Consider the following 18,366-nt stretch of genomic DNA (forward strand, 5'->3'; position numbering starts at 1 on the left):
ATCTCCAAAGCTAGAGCCACTCATCAAATGGTAATCACTATCTCCAGATAATCTATTGCATATTGAAATTCCTAACAAGTAGATTTTCTGCGAACGAAAAGAAAAACTTCATAGTTGCTGACTAAGCGAAAAAAAATTCCGCGACATTTGATAAACATGGGATGTAGGTCAAATGGTAAAGCGCCCACTTATCAAGCCAGAAGTATGGGGAGCACTACCCCGCATCTCCAAAGTTAAGCACATCGAGTATTTAATTAACTTTCTTCAGAAAACTACTGAATATTGAAATCCTATACAAGAAATACCTTCCCAGAAAATTCATAACCTCTTGTTTGCCGACTGAAACAAAAGCTTCCTCGACAGTTCTAAACTATGGGGATGTAGCTCAAATGGTAGAGCGCTTGCTTTGCATGCGAGAGGTACGGGGATCGATGCCCCGGATCTTCAAAACTACAGCCACTTATCAAAAAGGTAATCACTATCTCCAGATAATCTATTGCATATTGAAATTCCTATCAAGTAGATTTTCTGCGAACGAAGAAAAAACTTCATAGTTGCTGACTAAGCGAAAAAAAATTCCGCGACATTTGATAAACATGGGATGTAGGTCAAATCGTGAAGCGCCCACTTATCAAGCCAGAAATACGGGGAGCACTACCCCGCATCTCCAAAGTTAAACACATCGAGTATTTAATTAACTTTCTTCAGAAAACTACTGAATATTGAAGTCTTTTACAAGAAATACCTTCCAAGAAAAATTTTAACCTCTTGTTTGCCGACTGAAACAAAAGCTTCCTCGATAGTTATGAATCATGGGGATGTAGCTCAAATGGTAGAGCGCTCACTAAGCATGCGAGAGGTACGGTGATCGATGCCCCGGATCTCCAAAACTAGAGCCACTCATTAAATGGTAATCACTATCTCCAGATAATCTATTGCATATTGAAATTCCTATCAAGTAGATTTTCTGCGAACGAAAAGAAAAACTTCATAGTTGCTGACTAAGCGAAAAAAAATTCCGCGACATTTGATAAACATGGGATGTAGGTCAAATGGTGAAGCGCCCACTTATCAAGCCAGAAGTACGGGGAGCACTACCCCGCATCTCTAAAGTTAAACACATCGAGTATTTAATTAACTTTCTTCAGAAAACTTTGAATATTGAAATCCTATACAAGAAATACCTTCCCAGAAAATTCATAACCTCTTGTTTGCCGACTGAAACAAAAGCTTCCTCGACAGTTCTTAACTATGGGGATGTAGCTCAAATGGTAGAGCGCTTGCTTTGCATGGGAGAGGTACGGGGATCGATGCCCCGGATCTTCAAAACTAGAGCCACTTATCAAAAAGGTAATCACTATCTCCAGATAATCTATTGCATATTGAAATTCCTATCAAGTAGATTTTTTGCGAACGAAAAAAAAAACTTCATAGTTGCTGACTAAGCGAAAAAAAATTCCGCGACATTTGATAAACATGGGATGTAGGTCAAATGGTAAAGCGCCCACTTATCAAGCCAGAAGTACGGGGAGCACTACCACGCATCTCCAAAGTTAAGCACATCGAGTATTTAATTAACTTTCTTCAGAAAACTACTGAATATTGAAATCCTATACAAGAAATACCTTCCCAGAAAACTTATAACCTCTTGTTTGCCGACTGAAACAAAAAAAGCTTCCTCGACAGTTCTAAACTATGGGGATGTAGCTCAAATGGTAGAGCGCTCACTTAGCATGCGAGAGGTACGGTGATCGATGCCCCGGATCTTCAAAACTAGAGCCACTTATCAAAAAGGTAATCACTATCTCCAGATAATCTATTGCATATTGAAATTCCTATCAAGTAGATTTTCTGCGAACGAAGAAAAAACTTCATAGTTGCTGACTGAGCGAAAAATAATTCCGCGAGATTTGATGAACATGGGATGTAGGTCAAATGGTAGAGCGCCCACTTATCAAGCCAGAAGTACGGGGAGCACTACCCCGCATCTCCAAAGTTAAGCACATCGAGTATTTAATTAACTTTCTTCAGAAAACTACTGAATATTGAAATCCTATACAAGAAATACCTTCCCAGAAAATTCATAACCTCTTGTTTGCCGACTGAAACAAAAGCTTCCTCGACAGTTCTAAACTATGGGGATGTAGCTCAAATGGTAGAGCGCTTGGTTTGCATGCGAGAGGTACGGGGTTCGATGCCCCGGATCTTCAAAACTACAGCCACTTATCAAAAAGGTAATCACTATCTCCAGATAATCTATTGCATATTGAAATTCCTATCAAGTAGATTTTCTGCGAACGAAGAAAAAACTTCATAGTTGCTGACTAAGCGAAAAAAAATTCCGCGACATTTGATAAACATGGGATGTAGGTCAAATCGTGAAGCGCCCACTTATCAAGCCAGAAATACGGGGAGCACTACCCCGCATCTCCAAAGTTAAACACATCGAGTATTTAATTAACTTTCTTCAGAAAACTACTGAATATTGAAGTCTTTTACAAGAAATACCTTCCAAGAAAAATTTTAACCTCTTGTTTGCCGACTGAAACAAAAGCTTCCTCGATAGTTATGAATCATGGGGATGTAGCTCAAATGGTAGAGCGCTCACTAAGCATGCGAGAGGTACGGTGATCGATGCCCCGGATCTCCAAAACTAGAGCCACTCAATAAATGGTAATCACTATCTCCAGATAATCTATTGCATATTGAAATTCCTATCAAGTAGATTTTCTGCGAACGAAAAGAAAAACTTCATAGTTGCTGACTAAGCGAAAAAAAATTCCGCGACATTTGATAAACATGGGATGTAGGTCAAATGGTGAAGCGCCCACTTATCAAGCCAGAAGTACGGGGAGCACTACCCCGCATCTCCAAAGTTAAGGACATCGAGTTTTTAATTAACTTTCTTCAGAAAACTACTGAATATTGAAATCTTATACAAGAAATACCTTCCCAGAAAACTTATAACCTCTTGTTTGCCGACTGAAACAAAAAAAGCTTCCTCGACAGTTCTAAACTATGGGGATGTAGCTCAAATGGTAGAGCGCTCACTTAGCATGCGAGAGGTACGGTGAATGATGCCCCGGATCTTCAAAACTAGAGCCACTTATCAAAAAGGTAATCACTATCTCCAGATAATCTATTGCATATTGAAATTCCTAACAAGTAGATTTTCTGCGAACGAAGAAAAAACTTCATAGTTGCTGACTGAGCGAAAAATAATTCCGCGAGATTTGATGAACATGGGATGTAGGTCAAATGGTAGAGCGCCCACTTATCAAGCCAGAAGTACGGGGATCGATGCCCCGCATCTCCAAAGCTAGAGCCACTCATCAAATGGTAATCACTATCTCCAGATAATCTATTGCATATTGAAATTCCTAACAAGTAGATTTTCTGCGAACGAAAAGAAAAACTTCATAGTTGCTGACTAAGCGAAAAAAAAATTCCGCGACATTTGATAAACATGGGATGTAGGTCAAATGGTAAAGCGCCCACTTATCAAGCCAGAAGTACGGGGAGCACTACCCCGCATCTCCAAAGTTAAGGACATCGAGTATTTAATTAACTTTCTTCAGAAAACTTTGAATATTGAAATCCTATACAAGAAATACCTTCCGAGAAAATTCATAACCTCTTGTTTGCCGACTGAAACAAAAGCTTCCTCGACAGTTCTTAACTATGGGGATGTAGCTCAAATGGTAGAGGGCTTGCTTTGCATGGGAGAGGTACGGGGATCGATGCCCCGGATCTTCAAAACTAGAGCCACTTATCAAAAAGGTAATCACTATCTCCAGATAATCTATTGCATATTGAAATTCCTATCAAGTAGATTTTTTGCGAACGAAAAAAAAACTTCATAGTTGCTGACTAAGCGAAAAAAAATTCCGCGACATTTGATAAACATGGGATGTAGGTCAAATGGTAAAGCGCCCACTTATCAAGCCAGAAGTACGGGGAGCACTACCCCGCATCTCCAAAGTTAAGCACATCGAGTATTTAATTAACTTTCTTCAGAAAACTACTGAATATTGAAATCCTATACAAGAAATACCTTCCCAGAAAACTTATAACCTCTTGTTTGCCGACTGAAACAAAAAAAGCTTCCTCGACAGTTCTAAACTATGGGGATGTAGCTCAAATGGTAGAGCGCTCACTTAGCATGCGAGAGGTACGGTGATCGATGCCCCGGATCTTCAAAACTAGAGCCACTTATCAAAAAGGTAATCACTATCTCCAGATAATCTATTGCATATTGAAATTCCTATCAAGTAGATTTTCTGCGAACGAAGAAAAAACTTCATAGTTGCTGACTGAGCGAAAAATAATTCCGCGAGATTTGATGAACATGGGATGTAGGTCAAATGGTAGAGCGCCAACTTGTCAAGCCAGAAGTACGGGGAGCAATACCCCGCATCTCCAAAGTTAAGGACATCGAGTTTTTAATTAACTTTCTTCAGAAAACTACTGAATATTGAAATCCTATACAAGAAATACCTTCCCAGAAAATTCATAACCTCTTGTTTGCCGACTGAAACAAAAGCTTCCTCGACAATTCTAAACTATGGGGATGTAGCTCAAATGGTAGAGCGCTTGCTTTGCATGCGAGAGGTACGGGGATCGATGCCCCGGATCTTCAAAACTAGAGCCACTCATCAAATGGTAATCACTATCTCCAGATAATCTATTGCATATTGAAATTCCTATCAAGTAGATTTTCTGCGAACGAAGAAAAAACTTCATAGTTGCTGACTGAGCGAAAAATAATTCCGCGAGATTTGATGAACATGGGATGTAGGTCAAATGGTAGAGCGCCAACTTATCTAGCCAGAAGTACGGGGAGCAATACCCCGCATCTCCAAAGTTAAGGACATCGAGTTTTTAATTAACTTTCTTCAGAAAACTACTGAATATTGAAATCTTATACAAGAAATACCTTCCCAGAAAATTTATAATCTCTTGTTTGCCGACTGAAACAAAAGCGAAAGCTTCCTCGACAGTTCTAAATTATGGGGATGTAGCTCAAATGGTAGAGCGCTTGCTGTGCATGCGAGAGGTACGGGGATCAATGCCCCGCATCTCCAAAACTTGAGTCACTCATCAAATGGTAATCACTATCTCCAGATAATCTATTGCATATTGAAATTCCTAACAAGTAGATTTTTTGCGAACGAAAAGAAAAACTTCATAGTTGCTGACTAAGCGAAAAAAAATTCCGCGAGATTTGATAAACATGGGATGTAGGTCAAATGGTGAAGCGCCCACTTATCAAGCCAGAAGTACGGGGAGCACTACCCCGCATCTCCAAAGTTAAACACATCGAGTATTTAATTAACTTTCTTCAGAAAACTACTGAATATTGAAGTCTTTTACAAGAAATACCTTCCAAGAAAAATTTTAACCTCTTGTTTGCCGACTGAAACAAAAGCTTCCTCGATAGTTATGAATCATGGGGATGTAGCTCAAATGGTAGAGCGCTCACTAAGCATGCGAGAGGTACGGTGATCGATGCCCCGGATCTCCAAAACTAGAGCCACTCATTAAATGGTAATCACTATCTCCAGATAATCTATTGCATATTGAAATTCCTATCAAGTAGATTTTCTGCGAACGAAAAGAAAAACTTCATAGTTGCTGACTAAGCGAAAAAAAAATTCCGCGACATTTGATAAACATGGGATGTAGGTCAAATGGTGAAGCGCCCACTTATCAAGCCAGAAGTACGGGGAGCACTACCCCGCATCTCTAAAGTTAAACACATCGAGTATTTAATTAACTTTCTTCAGAAAACTTTGAATATTGAAATCCTATACAAGAAATACCTTCCCAGAAAATTCATAACCTCTTGTTTGCCGACTGAAACAAAAGCTTCCTCGACAGTTCTTAACTATGGGGATGTAGCTCAAATGGTAGAGCGCTTGCTTTGCATGGGAGAGGTACGGGGATCGATGCCCCGGATCTTCAAAACTAGAGCCACTTATCAAAAAGGTAATCACTATCTCCAGATAATCTATTGCATATTGAAATTCCTATCAAGTAGATTTTTTGCGAACGAAAAAAAAAACTTCATAGTTGCTGACTAAGCGAAAAAAAATTCCGCGACATTTGATAAACATGGGATGTAGGTCAAATGGTAAAGCGCCCACTTATCAAGCCAGAAGTACGGGGAGCACTACCACGCATCTCCAAAGTTAAGCACATCGAGTATTTAATTAACTTTCTTCAGAAAACTACTGAATATTGAAATCCTATACAAGAAATACCTTCCCAGAAAACTTATAACCTCTTGTTTGCCGACTGAAACAAAAAAAGCTTCCTCGACAGTTCTAAACTATGGGGATGTAGCTCAAATGGTAGAGCGCTCACTTAGCATGCGAGAGGTACGGTGATCGATGCCCCGGATCTTCAAAACTAGAGCCACTTATCAAAAAGGTAATCACTATCTCCAGATAATCTATTGCATATTGAAATTCCTATCAAGTAGATTTTCTGCGAACGAAGAAAAAACTTCATAGTTGCTGACTGAGCGAAAAATAATTCCGCGAGATTTGATGAACATGGGATGTAGGTCAAATGGTAGAGCGCCCACTTATCAAGCCAGAAGTACGGGGAGCACTACCCCGCATCTCCAAAGTTAAGCACATCGAGTATTTAATTAACTTTCTTCAGAAAACTACTGAATATTGAAATCCTATACAAGAAATACCTTCCCAGAAAATTCATAACCTCTTGTTTGCCGACTGAAACAAAAGCTTCCTCGACAGTTCTAAACTATGGGGATGTAGCTCAAATGGTAGAGCGCTTGGTTTGCATGCGAGAGGTACGGGGTTCGATGCCCCGGATCTTCAAAACTACAGCCACTTATCAAAAAGGTAATCACTATCTCCAGATAATCTATTGCATATTGAAATTCCTATCAAGTAGATTTTCTGCGAACGAAGAAAAAACTTCATAGTTGCTGACTAAGCGAAAAAAAATTCCGCGACATTTGATAAACATGGGATGTAGGTCAAATCGTGAAGCGCCCACTTATCAAGCCAGAAATACGGGGAGCACTACCCCGCATCTCCAAAGTTAAACACATCGAGTATTTAATTAACTTTCTTCAGAAAACTACTGAATATTGAAGTCTTTTACAAGAAATACCTTCCAAGAAAAATTTTAACCTCTTGTTTGCCGACTGAAACAAAAGCTTCCTCGATAGTTATGAATCGTGGGGATGTAGCTCAAATGGTAGAGCGCTCACTAAGCATGCGAGAGGTACGGTGATCGATGCCCCGGATCTCCAAAACTAGAGCCACTCATTAAATGGTAATCACTATCTCCAGATAATCTATTGCATATTGAAATTCCTATCAAGTAGATTTTCTGCGAACGAAAAGAAAAACTTCATAGTTGCTGACTAAGCGAAAAAAAATTCCGCGACATTTGATAAACATGGGATGTAGGTCAAATGGTGAAGCGCCCACTTATCAAGCCAGAAGTACGGGGAGCACTACCCCGCATCTCCAAAGTTAAGGACATCGAGTTTTTAATTAACTTTCTTCAGAAAACTACTGAATATTGAAATCTTATACAAGAAATACCTTCCCAGAAAACTTATAACCTCTTGTTTGCCGACTGAAACAAAAAAAGCTTCCTCGACAGTTCTAAACTATGGGGATGTAGCTCAAATGGTAGAGCGCTCACTTAGCATGCGAGAGGTACGGTGATCGATGCCCCGGATCTTCAAAACTAGAGCCACTTATCAAAAAGGTAATCACTATCTCCAGATAATCTATTGCATATTGAAATTCCTAACAAGTAGATTTTCTGCGAACGAAAAGAAAAACTTCATAGTTGCTGACTAAGCGAAAAAAAATTCCGCGACATTTGATAAACATGGGATGTAGGTCAAATGGTAAAGCGCCCACTTATCAAGCCAGAAGTACGGGGAGCACTACCCCGCATCTCCAAAGTTAAGGACATCGAGTATTTAATTAACTTTCTTCAGAAAACTACTGAATATTGAAATCTTATACAAGAAATACCTTCCCAGAAAACTTATAACCTCTTGTTTGCCGACTGAAACAAAAAAAGCTTCCTCGACAGTTCTAAACTATGGGGATGTAGCTCAAATGGTAGAGCGCTCACTTAGCATGCGAGAGGTACGGTGATCGATGCCCCGGATCTTCAAAACTAGAGCCACTTATCAAAAAGATAATCACTATCTCCAGATAATCTATTGCATATTGAAATTCCTAACAAGTAGATTTTCTGCGAACGAAGAAAAAACTTCATAGTTGCTGACTGAGCGAAAAATAATTCCGCGAGATTTGATGAACATGGGATGTAGGTCAAATGGTAGAGCGCCCACTTATCAAGCCAGAAGTACGGGGATCGATGCCCCGCATCTCCAAAGCTAGAGCCACTCATCAAATGGTAATCACTATCTCCAGATAATCTATTGCATATTGAAATTCCTAACAAGTAGATTTTCTGCGAACGAAAAGAAAAACTTCATAGTTGCTGACTAAGCGAAAAAAAATTCCGCGACATTTGATAAACATGGGATGTAGGTCAAATGGTAAAGCGCCCACTTATCAAGCCAGAAGTACGGGGAGCACTACCCCGCATCTCCAAAGTTAAGGACATCGAGTATTTAATTAACTTTCTTCAGAAAACTTTGAATATTGAAATCCTATACAAGAAATACCTTCCCAGAAAATTCATAACCTCTTGTTTGCCGACTGAAACAAAAGCTTCCTCGACAGTTCTTAACTATGGGGATGTAGCTCAAATGGTAGAGGGCTTGCTTTGCATGGGAGAGGTACGGGGATCGATGCCCCGGATCTTCAAAACTAGAGCCACTTATCAAAAAGGTAATCACTATCTCCAGATAATCTATTGCATATTGAAATTCCTATCAAGTAGATTTTTTGCGAACGAAAAAAAAACTTCATAGTTGCTGACTAAGCGAAAAAAAATTCCGCGACATTTGATAAACATGGGATGTAGGTCAAATGGTAAAGCGCCCACTTATCAAGCCAGAAGTACGGGGAGCACTACCCCGCATCTCCAAAGTTAAGCACATCGAGTATTTAATTAACTTTCTTCAGAAAACTACTGAATATTGAAATCCTATACAAGAAATACCTTCCCAGAAAACTTATAACCTCTTGTTTGCCGACTGAAACAAAAAAAGCTTCCTCGACAGTTCTAAACTATGGGGATGTAGCTCAAATGGTAGAGCGCTCACTTAGCATGCGAGAGGTACGGTGATCGATGCCCCGGATCTTCAAAACTAGAGCCACTTATCAAAAAGGTAATCACTATCTCCAGATAATCTATTGCATATTGAAATTCCTATCAAGTAGATTTTCTGCGAACGAAGAAAAAACTTCATAGTTGCTGACTGAGCGAAAAATAATTCCGCGAGATTTGATGAACATGGGATGTAGGTCAAATGGTAGAGCGCCAACTTGTCAAGCCAGAAGTACGGGGAGCAATACCCCGCATCTCCAAAGTTAAGGACATCGAGTTTTTAATTAACTTTCTTCAGAAAACTACTGAATATTGAAATCCTATACAAGAAATACCTTCCCAGAAAATTCATAACCTCTTGTTTGCCGACTGAAACAAAAGCTTCCTCGACAATTCTAAACTATGGGGATGTAGCTCAAATGGTAGAGCGCTTGCTTTGCATGCGAGAGGTACGGGGATCGATGCCCCGGATCTTCAAAACTAGAGCCACTCATCAAATGGTAATCACTATCTCCAGATAATCTATTGCATATTGAAATTCCTATCAAGTAGATTTTCTGCGAACGAAGAAAAAACTTCATAGTTGCTGACTGAGCGAAAAATAATTCCGCGAGATTTGATGAACATGGGATGTAGGTCAAATGGTAGAGCGCCAACTTATCTAGCCAGAAGTACGGGGAGCAATACCCCGCATCTCCAAAGTTAAGGACATCGAGTTTTTAATTAACTTTCTTCAGAAAACTACTGAATATTGAAATCTTATACAAGAAATACCTTCCCAGAAAATTTATAATCTCTTGTTTGCCGACTGAAACAAAAGCGAAAGCTTCCTCGACAGTTCTAAATTATGGGGATGTAGCTCAAATGGTAGAGCGCTTGCTTTGCATGCGAGAGGTACGGGGATCAATGCCCCGCATCTCCAAAACTTGAGTCACTCATCAAATGGTAATCACTATCTCCAGATAATCTATTGCATATTGAAATTCCTAACAAGTAGATTTTTTGCGAACGAAAAGAAAAACTTCATAGTTGCTGACTAAGCGAAAAAAAATTCCGCGAGATTTGATAAACATGGGATGTAGGTCAAATGGTGAAGCGCCCACTTATCAAGCCAGAAGTACGGGGAGCACTACCCCGCATCTCCAAAGTTAAGGACATCAAGTTTTTAATTAACTTTCTTCAGAAAACTACTGAATATTGAAATCTTATACAAGAAATACCTTCCCAGAAAACTTATAACCTCTTGTTTGCCGACTGAAACAAAAAAAGCTTCCTCGACAGTTCTAAACTATGGGAATGTAGCTCAAATGGTAGAGCGCTCACTTAGCATGCGAGAGGTACGGTGATCGATGCCCCGGATCTTCAAAACTAGAGCCACTTATCAAAAAGGTAATCACTATCTCCAGATAATCTATTGCATATTGAAATTCCTATCAAGTAGATTTTCTGCGAACGAAGAAAAAACTTCATAGTTGCTGACTGAGCGAAAAATAATTCCGCGAGATTTGATGAACATGGGATGTAGGTCAAATGGTAGAGCGCCCACTTATCAAGCCAGAAGTACGGGGATCGATGCCCCGCATCTCCAAAGCTAGAGCCACTCATCAAATGGTAATCACTATCTCCAGATAATCTATTGCATATTGAAATTCCTAACTAGTAGATTTTCTGCGAACGAAAAGAAAAACTTCATAGTTGCTGACTAAGCGAAAAAAAATTCCGCGACATTTGATAAACATGGGATGTAGGTCAAATGGTAAAGCGCCCACTTGTCAAGCCAGAAGTACGGGGAGCACTACCCCGCATCTCCAAAGTTAAGGACATCGAGTATTTAATTAACTTTCTTCAGAAAACTTTGAATATTGAAATCCTATACAAGAAATACCTTCCCAGAAAATTCATAACCTCTTGTTTGCCGACTGAAACAAAAGCTTCCTCGACAGTTCTTAACTATGGGGATGTAGCTCAAATGGTAGAGCGCTTGCTTTGCATGGGAGAGGTACGGGGATCGATGCCCCGGATCTTCAAAACTAGAGCCACTTATCAAAAAGGGAATCACTATCTCCAGATAATCTATTGCATATTGAAATTCCTATCAAGTAGATTTTTTGCGAACGAAAAAAAAACTTCATAGTTGCTGACTAAGCGAAAAAAAATTCCGCGACATTTGATAAACATGGGATGTAGGTCAAATGGTAAAGCGCCCACTTATCAAGCCAGAAGTACGGGGAGCACTACCCCGCATCTCCAAAGTTAAGCACATCAAGTATTTAATTAACTTTCTTCAGAAAACTACTGAATATTGAAATCCTATACAAGAAATACCTTCCCAGAAAACTTATAACCTCTTGTTTGCCGACTGAAACAAAAAAAAGCTTCCTCGACAGTTCTAAACTATGGGGATGTAGCTCAAATGGTAGAGCGCTCACTTAGCATGCGAGAGGTACGGTGATCGATGCCCCGGATCTTCAAAACTAGAGCCACTTATCAAAAAGGTAATCACTATCTCCAGATAATCTATTGCATATTGAAATTCCTATCAAGTAGATTTTCTGCGAACGAAGAAAAAACTTCATAGTTGCTGACTGAGCGAAAAATAATTCCGCGAGATTTGATGAACATGGGATGTAGGTCAAATGGTAGAGCGCCAACTTGTCAAGCCAGAAGTACGGGGAGCAATACCCCGCATCTCCAAAGTTAAGGACATCGAGTTTTTAATTAACTTTCTTCAGAAAACTACTGAATATTGAATTCCTATACAAGAAATACCTTCCCAGAAATTTCATAACCTCTTGTTTGCCGACTGAAACAAAAGCTTCCTCGACAATTCTAAACTATGGGGATGTAGCTCAAATGGTAGAGCGCTTGCTTTGCATGCGAGAGGTACGGGGATCGATGCCCCGGATCTTCAAAACTAGAGCCACTCATCAAATGGTAATCACTATCTCCAGATAATCTATTGCATATTGAAATTCCTATCAAGTAGATTTTCTGCGAACGAAGAAAAAACTTCATAGTTGCTGACTGAGCGAAAAATAATTCCGCGAGATTTGATGAACATGGGATGTAGGTCAAATGGTAGAGCGCCAACTTATCAAGCCAGAAGTACGGGGAGCAATACCCCGCATCTCCAAAGTTAAGGACATCGAGTTTTTAATTAACTTTCTTCAGAAAACTACTGAATATTGAAATCTTATACAAGAAATACCTTCCCAGAAAATTTATAATCTCTTGTTTGCCGACTGAAACAAAAGCGAAAGCTTCCTCGACAGTTCTAAATTATTGGGATGTAGCTCAAATGGTAGAGCGCTTGCTTTGCATGCGAGAGGTACGGGGATCAATGCCCCGCATCTCCAAAACTTGAGTCACTCATCAAATGGTAATCACTATCTCCAGATAATCTATTGCATATTGAAATTCCTATCAAGTAGATTTTCTGCGAACGAAGAAAAAACTTCATAGTTGCTGACTGAGCGAAAAATAATTCCGCGAGATTTGATGAACATGGGATGTAGGTCAAATGGTAGAGCGCCAACTTGTCAAGCCAGAAGTACGGGGAGCAATACCCCGCATCTCCAAAGTTAAGGACATCGAGTTTTTAATTAACTTTCTTCAGAAAACTACTGAATATTGAATTCCTATACAAGAAATACCTTCCCAGAAATTTCATAACCTCTTGTTTGCCGACTGAAACAAAAGCTTCCTCGACAATTCTAAACTATGGGGATGTAGCTCAAATGGTAGAGCGCTTGCTTTGCATGCGAGAGGTACGGGGATCGATGCCCCGGATCTTCAAAACTAGAGCCACTCATCAAATGGTAATCACTATCTCCAGATAATCTATTGCATATTGAAATTCCTATCAAGTAGATTTTCTGCGAACGAAGAAAAAACTTCATAGTTGCTGACTGAGCGAAAAATAATTCCGCGAGATTTGATGAACATGGGATGTAGGTCAAATGGTAGAGCGCCAACTTATCAAGCCAGAAGTACGGGGAGCAATACCCCGCATCTCCAAAGTTAAGGACATCGAGTTTTTAATTAACTTTCTTCAGAAAACTACTGAATATTGAAATCTTATACAAGAAATACCTTCCCAGAAAATTTATAATCTCTTGTTTGCCGACTGAAACAAAAGCGAAAGCTTCCTCGACAGTTCTATATTATTGGGATGTAGCTCAAATGGTAGAGCGCTTGCTTTCCATGCGAGAGGTACGGGGATCAATGCCCCGCATCTCCAAAACTTGAGTCACTCATCAAATGGTAATCACTATCTCCAGATAATCTATTGCATATTGAAATTCCTATCAAGTAGATTTTCTGCGAACGAAGAAAAAACTTCATAGTTGCTGACTGAGCGAAAAATAATTCCGCGAGATTTGATGAACATGGGATGTAGGTCAAATGGTAGAGCGCCAACTTGTCAAGCCAGAAGTACGGGGAGCAATACCCCGCATCTCCAAAGTTAAGGACATCGAGTTTTTAATTAACTTTCTTCAGAAAACTACTGAATATTGAAATCCTATACAAGAAATACCTTCCCAGAAAATTCATAACCTCTTGTTTGCCGACTGAAACAAAAGCTTCCTCGACAATTCTAAACTATGGGGATGTAGCTCAAATGGTAGAGCGCTTGCTTTGCATGCGAGAGGTACGGGGATCGATGCCCCGGATCTTCAAAACTAGAGCCACTCATCAAACGGTAATCACTATCTCCAGATAATCTATTGCATATTGAAATTCCTATCAAGTAGATTTTCTGCGAACGAAGAAAAAACTTCATAGTTGCTGACTGAGCGAAAAATAATTCCGCGAGATTTGATGAACATGGGATGTAGGTCAAATGGTAGAGCGCCAACTTATCAAGCCAGAAGTACGGGGAGCAATACCCCGCATCTCCAAAGTTAAGGACATCGAGTTTTTAATTAACTTTCTTCAGAAAACTACTGAATATTGAAATCTTATACAAGAAATACCTTCCCAGAAAATTTATAATCTCTTGTTTGCCGACTGAAACAAAAGCGAAAGCTTCCTCGACAGTTCTAAATTATGGGGATGTAGCTCAAATGGTAGAGCGCTTGCTTTGCATGCGAGAGGTACGGGGATCAATGCCCCGCATCTCCAAAACTTGAGTCACTCATCAAATGGTAATCACTATCTCCAGATAATCTATTGCATATTGAAATTCCTAACAAGTAAATTTTCTGCGAACGAAGAAAAAACTTCATAGTTGCTGACTGAGCGAAAAATAATTCCGCGACATTTGATAAACATGGGATGTAGGTCAAATGGTAAAGCGCCCACTTATCAAGCCAGAAGTACGGGGAGCACTACCCCGCATCTCCAAAGTGAAGCACTTCGAGTATTTAATTAACTTTCTTCAGAAAACTACTGAATATTGAAATCCTATACAAGAAATACCTTCCCAGAAAATTCATAACCTCTTGTTTGCCGACTGAAACAAAAGCTTACTCGACAGTTCTAAACTATGGGGATGTAGCTCAAATTGTAGAGCGCTCACTTAGCATGCGAGAGGTACGGTGATCGATGCCCCGGATCTCCAAAACTAGAGCCACTCAATAAATGGTTATCACTATCTGCAGATAATCTATTGCATATTGAAAATCCTATCAAGTAGATTTTTTGCGAACGAAAAGAAAAACTTCATAGTTGCTGACCAAGCGAAAAAAAATTCCGCGACATTTGATAAACATGGGATGTAGGTCAAATGGTGAAGCGCCCACTTATCAAGCCAGAAGTACGGGGAGCACTACCCCGCATCTCCAGAGTTAAGCACATCGAGTATTTATTTAACTTTCTTCAGAAAACTACTGAATATTGAAATCCTATACAAGAAATACCTTCCCAGAAAATTTATAATCTCTTGTTTGCCGACTGAAACAAAAGCGAAAGCTTCCTCGACAGTTCTAAATTATGGGGATGTAGCTCAGATGGTAGAGCGCTTGCTTTGCATGCGAGAGGTACGGGGATCAATGCCCCGCATCTCCAAAACTTGAGTCACTCATCAAATGGTAATCACTATCTCCAGATAATCTATTGCATATTGAAATTCCTAACAAGTAAATTTTCTGCGAACGAAGAAAAAACTTCATAGTTGCTGACTGAGCGAAAAATAATTCCGCGACATTTGATAAACATGGGATGTAGGTCAAATGGTAAAGCGCCCACTTATCAAGCCAGAAGTACGGGGAGCACTACCCCGCATCTCCAAAGTGAAGCACATCGAGTATTTAATTAACTTTCTTCAGAAAACTACTGAATATTGAAATCCTATACAAGAAATACCTTCCCAGAAAATTCATAACCTCTTGTTTGCCGACTGAAACAAAAGCTTACTCGACAGTTCTAAACTATGGGGATGTAGCTCAAATTGTAGAGCGCTCACTTAGCATGCGAGAGGTACGGTGATCGATGCCCCGGATCTCCAAAACTAGAGCCACTCAATAAATGGTTATCACTATCTGCAGATAATCTATTGCATATTGAAAATCCTATCAAGTAGATTTTTTGCGAACGAAAAGAAAAACTTCATAGTTGCTGACCAAGCGAAAAAAAATTCCGCGACATTTGATAAACATGGGATGTAGGTCAAATGGTGAAGCGCCCACTTATCAAGCCAGAAGTACGGGGAGCACTACCCCGCATCTCCAGAGTTAAGCACATCGAGTATTTATTTAACTTTCTTCAGAAAACTACTGAATATTGAAATCCTATACAAGAAATACCTTCCCAGAAAACTCATAACCTCTTGTTTGCCGACTGAAACAAAAGCTTCCTCGACATTTCTAAACTATGGGGATGTAGCTCAAATGGTAGAGCGCTTGCTTTGCATGCGAGTGGTACGGGGATCGATGCCCAGGATCTTCAAAACTAGAGATACTTATCAAAAAGGTAATCACTATCTCCAGATAATCTATTGCAGATTGAAATTCCTATCAAGTAGATTTTCTGCGAACGAAGAAAAAACTTCATAGTTGCTGACTGAGCGAAAAAAAATTCCGCGAGATTAGATGAACATGGGATGTAGGTCAAATGGTAGAGCGCCCACTTATCAAGCCAGAAGTACGGGGAGCAATACCCCGCATCTCCAAAGTTAAGGACATTGAGTTTTTAATTAACTTTCTTCAGAAAACTACTGAATATTGAAATCTTAGACAAGAAATACCTTCCCAGAAAATTTATAATCTCTTGTTTGCCGACTGAAACAAAAGCTTCCTCGACAGTTCTAAATTATGGGGATGTAGCTCAAATGGTAGAGAGCTTGCTTTGCATGCGAGAGGTACGGGGATCAATGCCCCGCATCTCCAAAACTTGAGTCACTCATCAAATGGTAATCACTATCTCCAGATAATCTATTGCATATTGAAATTCCTAACAAGTAGATTTTCTGCGAACGAAGAAAAAACTTCATAGTTGCTGACTGAGCGAAAAAAAAATTCCGCGACATTTGATAAACATGGGATGTAGGTCAAATGGTAAAGCGCCCACTTATCAAGCCAGAAGTACGGGGAGCACTACCCCGCATCTCCAAACTGAAGCACATCGAGTATTTCATTAACTTTCTTCAGAAAACTACTGAATATTGAAATCCTATACAAGAAATACCTTCCCAGAAAATTTATAATCTCTTGTTTGCCGACTGAATCAAAAGCTTACTCGACAGTTCTAAACTATGGGGATGTAGCTCAAATGGTAGAGAGCTTGCTTTGCATGCGAGAGGTACGGGGATCAATGCCCCGCATCTCCAAAACTTGAGTCACTCATCAAATGGTAATCACTATCTCCAGATAATCTATTGCATATTGAAATTCCTAACAAGTAGATTTTCTGCGAACGAAGAAAAAACTTCATAGTTGCTGACTGAGCGAAAAAAAATTCCGCGAGATTTGATAAACATGGGATGTAGGTCAAATGGAAGAGCGCCCACTTATCAAGCCAGAAATACGGGGAGCAATACCCCGCATCTCCAAAGTTAAGGACATCGAGTTTTTAATTAACTTTCTTCAGAAAACTACTGAATAATGAAATCTTATACAAGAAATACCTTCCCAGAAAATTTATAACCTCTTGTTTGCCGATTGAAACAAAAGCTTCCTCGACAGTTATAATTCATGGGGATGTAGCTCAAATGGTAGAGCGCTCGCTTAGCTTGCGAGAGGTACGGGGATCAATGCCCCGCAGCTCCAAAACTTGAGTCACTCATCAAATGGTAATCACTATTTCCAGATAGTCTATTGCATATTGAAATTCCTAACAAGTAGATTTTCTGCGAACGAAAAGAAAAACTTCATAGTTGCTGACTAAGCGAAAAAAAAATCCGCGAGATTTGATAAACATCGGATGTAGGTCAAATGGAAGAGCGCCCACTTATCAAGCCAGAAGTACGGGGAGCAATACCCCGCATCCCAAAGTTAAGGACATCGAGTTTTTAATTAACTTTCTTCAGAAAACTACTGAAAATTGAAATCTTATACAAGAAATACCTTCCCAGAAAATTTATAACCTCTTGTTTGCCGACTGTAACAAAAGCTTCCTCGACAGTTCTAAATTATGGGGATGTAGCTCAAATGGTTGAGATCTCGCTTTGCATGCGAGAGGTACGGGGATCGATGCCCCGCAACTCCAAAGCTAAAGCAACTCATCAAATGGTAATCACTATCTCCAGATAATCTATTGCATATTGAAATTCCTAACAAGTAGATTTTCTGCGAACGAAAAGAAAAACTTCATAGTTGCTGACTAAGCGAAAAAAATTTCGCGAGAATTGATAAACATCGGATGTAGGTCAAATGGAAGAGCGCCCACTTATCAAGCCAGAAGTACGGGGAGCAATACCCCGCATCTCCAAAGTTAACGACATCGAGTTTTTAATTACCTTTCTTCAGAAAACTACTGAAAATTGAAATCTTATACAAGAATTACCTTCCCAGAAAATTTATAACCTCTTGTTTGCCGACTGTAACAAAAGCTTCCTCGACAGTTCTAAATTATGGGGATGTAGCTCAAATGGTTGAGCTCTCGCTTTGCATGCGAGAGGTACGGGGATCGATGCCCCGGATCTCAAAAGCTAAAGCCACTCATCAAATGGTAATCACTATCTCC

At 39.7% G+C, this 18,366-nt stretch overlaps 1 protein-coding gene and 1 non-coding gene across 2 annotated transcripts in view; both read left to right on the forward strand.

The window, feature by feature from the left end:
• LOC134851617 (uncharacterized) overlaps positions 1 to 18,366 on the forward strand; it is a 168,142-nt gene that overhangs the window by 82,879 nt on the left and 66,897 nt on the right. The window lies entirely within an intron of this gene.
• On the forward strand, positions 15,180 to 15,252 carry Trnaa-ugc (transfer RNA alanine (anticodon UGC)). The gene has a single exon. It is a non-coding gene; the product is annotated as a tRNA-Ala (tRNA).

The sequence above is a fragment of the Symsagittifera roscoffensis genome, chromosome 7, assembly GCF_963678635.1.
Source record: "Symsagittifera roscoffensis chromosome 7, txSymRosc1.1, whole genome shotgun sequence".
Lineage (NCBI taxonomy): Eukaryota > Metazoa > Xenacoelomorpha > Acoela > Convolutidae > Symsagittifera > Symsagittifera roscoffensis.